This window comes from Petaurus breviceps, unplaced genomic scaffold (genome assembly GCF_028583685.1).
Source record: "Petaurus breviceps papuanus isolate PSGF00001 unplaced genomic scaffold, PetGlider_PUasm1.0 38, whole genome shotgun sequence".
NCBI lineage: Eukaryota > Metazoa > Chordata > Mammalia > Diprotodontia > Petauridae > Petaurus > Petaurus breviceps.
Window position 1 is genome coordinate 54948837 of NW_027186304.1, and position 12707 is coordinate 54961543.

The 12707-nt window shown below is 39.6% G+C and overlaps 1 long non-coding RNA gene across 1 annotated transcript in view; it reads left to right on the top strand.

Moving 5' to 3' along the window:
* Positions 1–1740: 1740 nt before the first annotated feature.
* LOC138170096 (uncharacterized) overlaps positions 1741–12707 on the top strand; it is a 122050-nt gene continuing 111083 nt past the window's right edge. Inside the window, exon 1 of the long non-coding RNA XR_011170541.1 lies at positions 1741–2004. This is a non-coding gene — a long non-coding RNA (uncharacterized lncRNA). The remainder of the gene's footprint in view (positions 2005–12707) is intronic.

Genomic DNA, 12707 nt, shown 5'->3' on the forward strand with positions numbered 1-12707 from the left:
TGCTTTCACGAAGACAAATGTCTTAGTAAAGGGTGTAAGAAGCAAAGAACCCAAGGATTTCTATTTCCAGTTAATGGGCTTTTGGACCATCTGCTTTTTGCTTGTAGGAAAAATCCATAGCTTCATTCCATGGCAATACATGTCACATAACTATGTAACCCCAGAACAGCAGTCATTCCTTTAAAAGGCCCCTAAATTATAAGGAACCCCCAAAACTCAGGTTCTGTTTTTCTTCTTAGCTATAGATGATAATAAAATCATAGGATTATAGATCTAGGGCTAGAAGGGGTGTTAGGGAATCATCATTTTACACTTGAGGAAACTGAGGCACAAAAAGTTAAATGATCTGCCTAAGGTCATCCAGCTAGTAAATGACAGTGCCAATTTGAGCCCAGGTCCTCTGAGCTCCAATCCAATGCTCTTCCCAGTAACTCTCAAAGGAGTTTTCAGATGAATTCTAAATGAAGGGGAAAAAAATTACGCAGATTTTTAAAAAAAAGAATTTCTTTGTGTCGCTTTTCTTCTGTGGATGGGTGGTTCATTCTTTTCTCCATGTGTGTGTGTATGTGCTTGAGTATGCATGTGTGTGTGTGTGTGTGTGTGTGTGCATGTGGAGAACTATTTCATATTTCCCATGATATGTTTTGTTTATAGTTAGGAGAGTGTGATTCACAGTGAACAGTCCACAGGCCCTAGAGGGCTTTTTCTCAGCAAAAGTCTCCAGTGGCTGGGAGTGGGGGTTGTCCGGGGGTGGGGGACTATTTTCTCACAGCAAACATGTTCAGTGTCAGATGTAAATAATCCCAGATCACTACATACTGTTGGCTCTTCCCATTCCTTCTGCTTTATACCCAGACCAAGCCCCTGGATCGGGAAAATCTTTTTAGGGGAAAGATAAAGAAAGTTGAAAGGGGAAAAAAGGATTTAAACTAAGTAAAATAACCCATCTGGGAGCCCACTGACTTGGCCTGTTACGTTTCTTGGGATATCCTTTATTAAATCCATTCCATTCCTTTTGTGTCACATGCCCTGCAGCTGCCGATGACGAGTCTAGCTAAGATAGGGGGACCTGTGCAGCCTGGGAGGCCATGTGACCAGACTCCTTTAAGAAGGCTTTGGGTTAGGCGGCTGGGGTCATTCTGGGGGATGGGCTTTAGTAGCCCCTGGACCTCATTTGTAGGGGTACATTTGTTTTCCACAGGACTGTGTGAAGCTCCCAAGGGATCTGTCCTAGAGTCGATCCCTTATCAACCTCTCACTTATGCCACTAGTGACTCGAGCCAGCAGTGGGAGTGGCAGCCAGACCCAAGGCTTGGTTATGTCTTATGTCCACTGCCCTTTTGGTTCTGTCCCACAGAACTGGGAGGGAGCCAAGGCAGTGCACGTCAGACCCAGGAGACCAGGCAGTGGGACAGGAGAGGCGCCCTCTCCCCCAGAAGATTGAGTGGCGATGACTAGTCTGACCACAGGACTGCATGGCTGTACATTTTCATAACCAAACCGAACTATGAAATGTACTGTTTGAAGACTTGTGCCAGACACCAGTTTAAAAAAAAAAAGCTTTCTATGGAAGACTCTTCTGCCCAAAGCCTCAGTTAACTTGGTGTCCCTTTCTGAATACATAGTTTACTGAGTTTCACCTGGCTTGGAATCTTTGAAAGAAGACTTTTATTCTATGTTGGTACTTTAAATACATGAGTATCTTTTTTTTTTTAATGGAAAATCATCTTAAAAGTAACATCCCCCTCACCAAATCCTTCCCCCACCCACCTCACATCCCTAGAATTTCTCTCATCTTTTTTTTTTCTTTGCCTGTGGTGTTAATTGTTATAAGGTCAAAGTCAAAACTCCCTAGGGGATTCCAGTGTTGTAAGGACTTGACTGAAGATCAGAAACAAATTGCATTGAAGTAAAAACACCAGGGCCCCTGTGCTGAAAGCTGTGAACTCCCCAACCAGCAGCCATCTGCACAGCACTTGGGGACTGTGGCTGGCGCCTGAGTCAGTGAGTTTGGCAGAATCTTACTCAATGCTCTGTTTTCCTTGGGGGAGTTGGGGTGGGATGAGGAGGAGAGGGGGGGGGGGGTTAGGGAAGAAGGGGGGGGGGAAGAACTAAAGGAGCTAAGTTGCCCTTTTGCCTCATGATTTATATTTGGTCAGAGTACCCCTGTTCCGTTTTCTTTTAGTTGGAATGTATCTTGGACATGTTGTTTCAATATGAGACAATCAGCTGGGCCCTCTAAGGAATGTCCCTGGAGACTGGAAGCTGCCTCCCATGAGGGCCATTTATTTAGCAGAATTTTAAGCTGCATTCCCTAACATCTGCATTCTATTAATACCTTCAGAATATTTCCCATCAGCTTTGGGAGGTCAAGAAGATGCTTTGAGAGATGATCTGCATTAAGGCTTAGGATATTTTTAACTGAATCTGCTGTGCTTTGGATACTAATAATTTGTGGGAAGTTTATTTTCCCTTTGCTTTTAAAATGCTAATATACACGGTGACAATCAGTTTTTGTTTTTGAGAGAAAATATAATAGAAACCAACATCTTCTATGAATGAGTTAAAACCCATAGAATGGTGACCTTTTTTTTTTGTACCTGTTATACCAGTGGGATGTGCATTTTCTGTAATCATACAGGAGAAAGATCCCAGAGGGCCATTTTAGATTTAGGAAAGAGATTGTGGTACCAAGTATCAAAATGTGAACAAAAAAAAGGCTGCATTAAAAAAAGAGATGAGCACATGGAAAAATTTCATGCTATATACACCCTAGTGAACAATCTGTCCTTCAATATCATGTCTTGTTTTGATCCTTTCAGAATGTGCGCATGCACACACACAGAGAAAGAAACTAAAAAAACCCACCTTGGAAAAGGTCTGAAGGACTTGTGGGGGTGGGGATGAAATTATTACAAGAGAGAGGCCAGGGAGACATCCTGCAAAGAAGGATAACAAATATTTGTGTTATCTGGCTCAAAATGGAGATAAGACATAGCATGTACAAGCCAAAATGGTCCTTCCTCAAATGATATCTGCAGACTTCTTGGTTTCCATCTGAGCTCTTGGGAAAACCCTGAGGAATAGAAAATGTTGCCCTGGTAGAGAGAAGGGATGCATGTCTTCAACAGAATTAATTTTAAGATTTGAGAAGGATAGGTAATAAACATTTATGTAGCTGTAATGGAAATGGTAATTTGAAGATCTTCCCTGCCCCTTAATAGGTGTAAGGGAATTTGAAGATCTCCCCTGCTCTCGAATAGACTGAATGTAATCACATGGATCCTGTGGTGGGAGGAGCTTGCTGAAGGGTGGGGCAGAGCCTACAGGAAGCTGGGAGCCAGAGCAGTTAGAGCTGGAGGGAGGAGAGTATGCACTCAAGGAGAGAGCTAGGCTTGTGAGTGTTTGTTTGTGGGGAGGCTAAAGGATGATGTGACTTCCTGCTGTACTATGGAATATTAATTTCTTTGTTACTATGATGGATTCAGTTTCCTGGTGTTAGAATTTGTTTCTCTGGTGTCTGAATAAATGTTTTGCTTCTGTCTTCTATATGGAGAGTCTGTTATACTTTAATGATTGAGAACTATGCTGGCATATTCATAGTCACCATCCTGGGAGGATATTTTTTATGACTGTGGCTCTAAATTGTTTTATTGATACAAGAGAATGTCTTGGAATATACCAAGCTACCATTTCTCTTCATGCAAGATGACACTTGTTAGAATTAAATGACAGAGACAGTCCATGCACAAAGGGAGTAATCTTTTTCCATAAAGAATTTGGAAACATACTAATTATAATTAATGTGTGGAAATCAAAGCCCATTGTCTCAGGCTACTATTATAGTTAGTGGCATAGTGATATCTCAACGGATGAATAAAAAGACTACCAACCTTGGCATTCGGAGGGCAAATTACCCAGAGTCAAAATGATGGAACAATTCTCCAGTATCTCAACATTACCTTGCTACTATGAAGGGAATGACAGTCTGCTACCTTGTGGCTCCACTCCATATGCCTGTGTTTCTGAATTATAGGATGTTACCTCACACCCATCTGTCTCAGCCTTGATCCTCTGTTTCCTTATCATTCCATTGTGTCCCCTGCACTCCATCTTCTACTGTTAACAAACTGCCCTTCAAATTAGACTTATGCCCACCCCCTAGAAATACTCTGTAAATTATTCAGTGTTGTTCAGTCTTTTTAGTCATGTCCAGCTCTTTGTGACTCCATTTGGTGTTTTCTTGGTGAAGATGGAGTGGTTTGCCATTTCCTTCTCCAGCTTATTTCACAGATGAGGAACTGAGGCAAACAGAGTGAAGTGACTAGCACAGGGTCATGCAACTAGTAAGTATCTGAATTCAGATTTGAACTCAGGTCTTCCTGACTGCAGGCCCAGCACTCTATCCACTTTGTCACCTAAGCTCCTTGAGAACAGAGATTTTTTCAGTTTGTCTTTGTCATTCCCAGCTCCTAAAACAGTACCTGACGTATTATAGGAACTTAATGCTTGTTGCACTAAATTTATAGCATATATACTAAAATTGGGATGATATTCTAAAAGATTATCATGGTCTCTGCTGTACAAAGACAACACAAGAAATTTAGGTGGATGTCAAGCAGGAGCAGAGTCTCTGATGGCTCCGGTGCTCCTTGGTTGGATGTCTCTGAACTACCTAGAACAGGAGGGAGTCAGGCTACTGATTTAGTCAGCTTAATGTTCCCGTGTAATAAATTCTACGTAAAAAGGACCACGTTCTATCACATGGCATCTTCTGAGCCCCTTGTGAAAAATAGCTTCAAGAAAGCAATAATTTGCATTTTGCCCCCCTCTCTCTCTTCCTTTGCTGGGTTACATTTATGCAAATTCACTTGCAAAACAAATAAACAGAAATAACAAATGCCCAGAGTCCCTGAAAACACAAATCAGATCCTTGGCTCAGGAAACTCTAATGTCTCATGTTTGTTCGAAAGAGGTTCCCATAGCCTTACTCGGACTCTTTATCTGTCCCCACAGGATGTACTCCCACACTTTCTTCCAGGGTCCCTTGCTTCCTGTTGGTATTCCCACAGCTGCCAAGTGAGACAGCTCCAGTTTGGAACAAGCTGCTTCTGAGGCTGGAGGTACTTGTTTGCAACTCAAGCAGGGTAGCACTGCACAAAATGAGGGCAGATGTTCAGCCCCAGGAATCTGAGGAAAAGTTTCACACCACGCAGCACATTCTTCTCTCCCCCAATACCTTTCATTTCCTCCCGACAGGATGTGGAACGATTTCCCCTCTTCTTTTGTTGGCCCAAAGGTTTGGGATTTTGTAAGTTTTGCAAAGTCGTTCAGATTCCTCTCCATCCTACTCTGAGATGTAATACGGGTTTGCTCCAGTTCAGACAGGGGCTTTCTTCTTCAAGGGCTAGCTTGGGGAGATGCTGCTGGGAAGAAAGGATGGGAAGAGATTACCATGTGGACCTAGTCTTCATAGGACCTTGGCTTCTTACAAAGTGGAATCCAAATGACTCTGGGGCTCTAGATTCTGGAGATGAACTGGGGAGAGCTACAAAGGTATAACTAAAAGCAAGTCAGTTTGCATTTAGTAACATGTAAACTGAAACAAGTTCTAGAAAGGACCGATATTTTACTTTGCCACGGCAGAGAGCACTTTGCCGCGAAGAGAAGAAGAGGTAGACACGTCGAACCAAGGGGTCTTTGAACTTGTTTTAGAAAAATAGAGTTTCCCAAAAGTCTTATTGTGGTTTTAATCTGTTAATGATTTACAATGCACTAAGACTTTTGGGACACGCTGTATTTTGATAACCCTATTTTAATATAATTGAATTCTTTTGTAATCTTATGCATTTAATTCTATTATTCTGAGAAAGGGGCCATAGCCTTCACCAGCCTGCCAAAACCATCTGATGTCACAGAAAGGCTAAGAACTTGAGGATTACCACAGTTGATGTTATGGAAGCATGCTCAATGAGTGACAATGATAATTTGTTGTTGCTGTTGTTCAGTTGTGTCTGATTCTTCGTGGCTCATAGTATGCCAATAATATCCATGGATACCAGAATAATTTGCCATTTCTTTCTCTAGTGGATTAAGGCAAACAGAGGTTAAGTGACTGACTTGTCCAGGGTTGCACAGCTAGTACGTGTCTGAGGTGGGATTTGAATGCAGATCTTCCTGTTCCCGGCCCAGCACTCTATCTATTAAGTCACCTAGCTACCCTGATAACAATAATAATAATAGCTAGCACTTTTATAGTACTTTAGGGTTTGCAAAGCTATGTATATTATATATGGTATATAACATACAATATTTTATATATAAATACAATTTATATATATATATACATATATGTACTTCATTGATGTGAGGTAGATAATATTGTTATCAACCCCATTTTAAAGATGAGAAAACTGAGGTTGAGAGAGGTTAACTGCCTCAGTATCAGATAGCTAGTTAAGTGTTTAAGGCAAGGTTTAAACTCAAGTCTTCCTGATTCCAACTTCATCACTCTATCTACTACGCCGCCTAGCTGTCTATCTATCGCTAACCAGTAAACAAGATTTTTGTTTTTGTTTAAAAAGATGAAACTAAAGAACCAAAAAGTTCTGCTTTTACTATAAGTAAAATGATGCAAAGGAAAACAAAACTCCAAAACATTAGAACCCTGATGAAGTCGATAACCAATCTTGACTCCAGAGGACATTGGGTGGGATATACCTCCTTCCTCTCAGCAGAGAGGTGATAGGCTATAGGTGTGGGTGCAGCATGCATTGTCAGACAGGGCCAACTTGCTGATTTTCCCCAACTATATTTCTTTACCACAAAGGAAGATTTTATTGGAGGTGAAAGGGGAGGGATCATTGAAAAGTGACTGTGATATTTTTTTAAGGTTTCTATTTATTTTAGGTGTTCTTAACCTTTTTAGTGTTATAGGTCCCTTTTGGCAGTCTGGTAAATCCTGAGGATTCCTTCTCAGAATAATGTTTTTAAATGCATAAAATAAATTATATAAAGATTACAAAGGAAAGTGATTATATTAAAACGGTTATAAAATGAAATAAAACATGTGTACTGCAGTAGCTTCCTCCACTATTTTAAAGCTGTAAATTTGAGTTTCTTGGATTAAATCCTATACCTGCCTCTCCCAGTCACCATGAACTTTGAGTGGTTTGGGCTTCCATAGTACTCCAGGAATTGAATGGGAGTGGGGGAGAGGAAACTCCCTGAGGAACATGTATCATGCTATTATCAAGTGACCTAAGAGAAAGTCTGTTTGTCATTGGCTCCCATCCCTGGGACACTACATACTCATGCTATCTTGTTGACATGCTTGCTAATGAAAGCATTCATTCAGTATTGAGCATGTTCACATTGACCCTTTCCTACTGTTCTTGAAAATACCTAATAGAATTGAAAACCTCTGACTCAGCATCTTTTCTGTTCCTGGTATTTGAATTTTGTATGAGGTTGATTGATTTGTTGTTGTTCAGTTGTATTCAGTTATGTCTGACTTTCAGTGATCCCATCTGAAGTTTTCTTGGCAAGGATATTGGGATGGTTTGCCATTTCCTTCTTGTAACAGCAAACACCCCAGTATCCCCAGGGTAGCTGCCAACACAGGGTCTTAGATCTGCTTTTCTAAAGGAAAGCAACTCAAAATGGGTTAACAATCTTGCTTTAATCAATCAAACATATCATTTACCTAGTGCAGGGGGAAAAGTCAGCACCCTGAACTTCAGAGTATACAGCCAGAAGTTATAAGCAGAAGTTATAAGAAGACAGAGAAACATTTCAAGCAGACAGGCCTCCAACTGTCTGACCATTACATCCATACCTAGTAACAGTTACCAGAGAGGGAAGCATCAACATCTGGGTTTTCAAAGCCGGGGGGCTCTCAATGGCTGCCCAGAGTCTAGTCTGGTCAAATCACACAACACTTCTCAAAGTGAGCCCCAAAACAAAGCCTCACATCAGGGTTTATATAGCCTTCTCCTGGCTCAGAGAATGTAACAACCCTCTTGACCCACTGCCCAATCAAAATGCATTGCCAAAATCCAAAGGCTCTAGGTGCACTTAAACCTATCAAAGGGCCTAGGGTCAGGGAAGATCTTAAATTCACATTCCCATAACACTTCTGTAGCTCATTTTACAAGAAACTGAAGCAAACAGAGTTAAGTGATTCACCAAGGGTCACACAGCTAGTAAGAGTCTGAGGCCAGATTTGAACTCAGGTTGATGAATCTTCCTCACTTTAGGCCCGGCACTCTGTCCATTGTAACATCTACCTGTCTGAGAGGGTGATGGTCACCAAATATGGTGTGTATATGCAGTCTTGGAAAAGAGGATCCTTATTTCCTATTATTTGGGTCTTTTCAAAAGTGCTATGCTTTGATAAAGTCCTTTCCTCTGCAGCTATTTATAAGTTATTTAGCTATATGAGTGACTCAGTCATTTAACATATGAGCATGGTCCCAACTAAATGCAAACATGTAGGGATCAAAATTATGATTGTCTCTTTATATTCTTGGATGAATATTATAGGATATTAAATATAGAGCTAGAAGGAGACCTCAAGTGTCATCTAGTTGAACTTCCTAATTTGATAGATTAAGAAATTGAAGAATAAAGAGATTCAGTGATTGTCCAGGGTCACAGAGCTAGTGAGTATCTAAGGAAAGATTTGAATTTTAATGTAAACTCTGTGGGAGCAAGTGCTGTCATTTTTCTTTGCTTTTCTCCTTTTTCCTCCTCCTCCTCCACTTCCTTCTTCTCGTATTTTTATCCCCAGTGTTTAATATAATGCATGACACATAGTAAGTACTCAATAATTTCTTGTTGACTTGATGTTTTGATTTGCATGGAGGTCTTTCTGACTTGAACTCCAGCATCCTCTCCTATGACTATGGCTACCTATGAAAATATTTATTTCTCCCTATCCTTACTTAGAAGCATCAAAAATGTTGGGTCAGACTACCTCCTTCAGTGGCCTAATCTAACTTGGCAATGATTGTTTAAGAAACTTCTAATACCTTCGATGTCTAATACGCATTTTTAAAAGTAAAGCCACATTATTTGGCCAGTTCTCTGTTATCTACATTTCTAAGATACCCCACCTATGACCTCTCCCATTACAGACTGGTTCAATTCCCTTTTCCCTCCTCAGTGAAGAGGAAAGGAATGAACCTACACAGATACACAAAATTGTCTGTCACCTAAAGTTAGTTTTCTTTAGGAAGTCCCAGTCTAGCAGCATTGGGTCCTGCAAGATGACTTATGAGTCACAGTAGAATAATTTGTACTTATAGAGTGCCTAACAGTTCCCTTAATGGAAATTTGTCTTTCAAAAGCTGAAGAAACCAAAAAGTGCAACTTGATTTTGGATTTGATTCTCTTCTAGTAAGGAATCCCTAGGCAGGGATTAAGGAAACCTTGGAAGGGGAGTGGCAGCTCTATCTTAGACTTTGCAGTAGAAAAAGGAGAGGTAGGTGAAGCATAATGTGGCATGTACCCCAGGTTTGGGAGAGCATATTCCAAAGTGTTCAGAAAAATTGTGGACCAGATCCTATGGCCTAAAATTCTAAATATTTATTTATTTTAGTTTTCAACATTCACTTTTATAAGATTTTGAGTTTTAAATTTTCTCCCCCTTCTTCCCCTCCCTGCTCCCTGGCCTAAAATTCTAAAGGGGAAACTCGGCCCACGAGATATGGGAAACTCTTAGAAATAAAATTACATGGACAAAACTGAAGGAATAAGAAGGAAGGTGAGCAGATGCCTAAGGAATGTAATGCAGAACCATTGGTTCAAAAAACAGATTTTTGAAAAGATTTGTTGTTGTTCAGTTGTATTCTGTTGTGTCTGACTCTTAAGGGATCCCATCTGAAGTTTTCTTGGCAAGGAAACTGGAATGGTTTGCTATTTCCTTCTGTAGTTCATTTTACAGGAAATTGAAGCAAACAGGGTTAAATGACTCACCAAAGGTCACACAGGTAGTAAGAGTCTGAGGCCAGATTTGAACTCAGGGTGATGAATCTTCCTCACTTTAGGCCCGGCATTCTGTTCACTGTAACACCTAACTGTCTGAGAGGATGATGGTCACTAAATATGGTGTGTATAGGCAGTCTTGGAATAGAGGATCCTATTAGATCCTATATAGAATAGAAGATGGAAACATTGGCAGGTAAAGGAGAATGAATATAAACACATGGCATGATACAGTCTCGTGATAATAGCAATAAGAATGCTATTATAATAATAGTAGTAATAAGAGTTATTGGCAATAAGAGTCCAGGCCAATAGAAAAGTTGCTGGTGTTTTGTTGTTTTAACCACATTGGGGAGAAGAATAGGATTAGTCAATGGAAGAGTGGAAGAAGGGATGATAACTAACTATGGAAAGGAGGTAGAGTTGCTGAATGCTAATTGTGCTTCTATTTTCTCATCCAAAGAGAATGCTCTTTGGACTGGAAACGACAGAAGTAAAATAGCCAATAAAGAACTGATTTGAGTATGATGGTTAGAAAGTATGCAGTAAGAAAGTCTGTGATAAGTTTCAAGTCAAGTTGAGTTTGCTTACATTATTAAGTACCTACTACATGCCAGGTGCTATGCTAAGACCTGGAGATGGGGGGGGGAGGGGAGTAAGCGGGAAGATATAAGTAGCTCAGGCCCTCAAGGAGCTTACAATCTAATAGATGACATGCTGAGATAATCTTAGAGGAAAGGCACTAGCATTGAGGAAGACTCCCTCCTGGTCCAAGTCACTTCACTCTGTATCTATTCATATGGATCTTCCAAGTTTCTTCTGAAACTGTCCATTTAGCCATTTTTAAAGGCATGATAATATTCCATTACATTCACTTGCCATATGTTTATAAGTTACCCAAGAGATAAGAACACCCTCAGTTTCCAGTTTTTTGCTACTATGGAAAGAGCTACTATAGATTGTTTGCACATGTGGACCATATCCCTCTTTCTTTCATCTCTTTGGGGCATAGGCTTTGTAGTGGTATCACTGTGTAGAAGAATACACACAGTTTAGGGACTTTGGGGGCATAGCTCCAAATTGCTTTCCAAGAACACTGGTCCAATTAACAGCTCTATCAACATCTCATTAGCTTGTCTGTTTTCCTGGAACTTCCCCTGACATCTATTCTTTTCTTTTCTTTTTTTTTTAGCTTTGCCAATCTTATGAGTGTGAGGAGAATCTCATAGTTGCTTGAACTTGTATTTTCTCTAATTATTACTGATTTGGAGCATTTTCCTTTTCATATGCTTACTGATAGTTTGGATTGCTTTCTATGAAAACTGCCTGTTCATGTCCTTTGATCACTTTTCTGTTGGGGAAAGGACCTTTTTTGTATACATTTGTCAGTTTTCTTTAAAAGATGGTAGAGAGCAGGAGAGATATTTTAGGACCAGAGAAGGAAAATACTTCCCAATTTTCAAAAAAAGGAAGGGAATAGGGACTGCCAAATATAAGTTAAAGTTTTATTTCAATTCCTGGCAAAATTCTCAAATAGTAGTATTTTTAATTGTAAAAAAAAATGGGAACAAAGTGACTGTCCTTCAGTTGGGAAATGGTGTAATAATGTGGCATATGATTGCAGAAGAATTTTTTTCATTAAAAATGACGAATATGACAGACTCAGAAAAACGCAGGAAGACTTATTCAGTTGAAGCAGAATGAAATGAACCAAATCAGGAGAACAATTTGAAAGGTGATCACAATAGTTTAAAGGAAGACAACTTTGAAAGATGCTAGAATTGTGATTGATGCATTGACCAAGAGAAGGCAGGACTTTGTGCATTCTCCCCACTTCTTGGCAGAAAGGTGATGGATTAGAGGTATCTCAACAAAACCTATACAAATTTACAGAAAAAAACAAAAAACGAGTTCTGATTGGTACACAAACATGGCAGTTATGTAATTAATTTTCAATTTAATATGTTCCTTAGAAATTGTAGGTAAATGAGGTCCACAGTTTCATTTACAATCTTCTTATTCTCTTTTATATTATTGAAATGTTCTTGTTAGTTAATATGTGTTAAGTTCATAATTTAAAAATAAAACTTTGTTTAAAAATAACAAGTAGGGTCAGAAACATCTTATTTCCTTGTTTGACAAGTTCACTAAGTAGTAGATCAGAAGAATACTATAAATATAGTCTACCCATATTTCAGCAAAGCATTTGACAAAATCTTTCACGCTATTTTTTGTGGACAGGTTAAAGATATGTGCATTTAGATGATATTAAGCCATTTCAGAACTATTTGAGAGGCCAGACCCAAAGAATAATTGTTTATGGTTCATTTTCAACTTGGAAAGTGGTCTCCATTGGAATGTCTCAGGGATTTGTGTTTGGCCTTGGTCTGTTTAACATTTTTATCAGTGACTTGGATCAAGATATCATGATGATCAAAATTGAAGATGTCTCAAAGCCTGGAGGAATAGGTAACATATTGGATAAGTCAGAATCAGAATTCCAAAAGGTTTTGACAGGCAAGAACATTACTTTAAATTTAGCCAAAAAGGCTAATTTGATCATGGGCTGCATTGAGAGGTCTAGTCTCCAGAATTAGGGAACTGATGGCCCTATTATACTCTGCCTTGGTCAGATTACAGTTGGAGTACAGTTAGATCCCAATTAGGGAGAATTACAAATCATCTGAAGGGGTGGCATGTATTTGAATTTGCAGTATGTG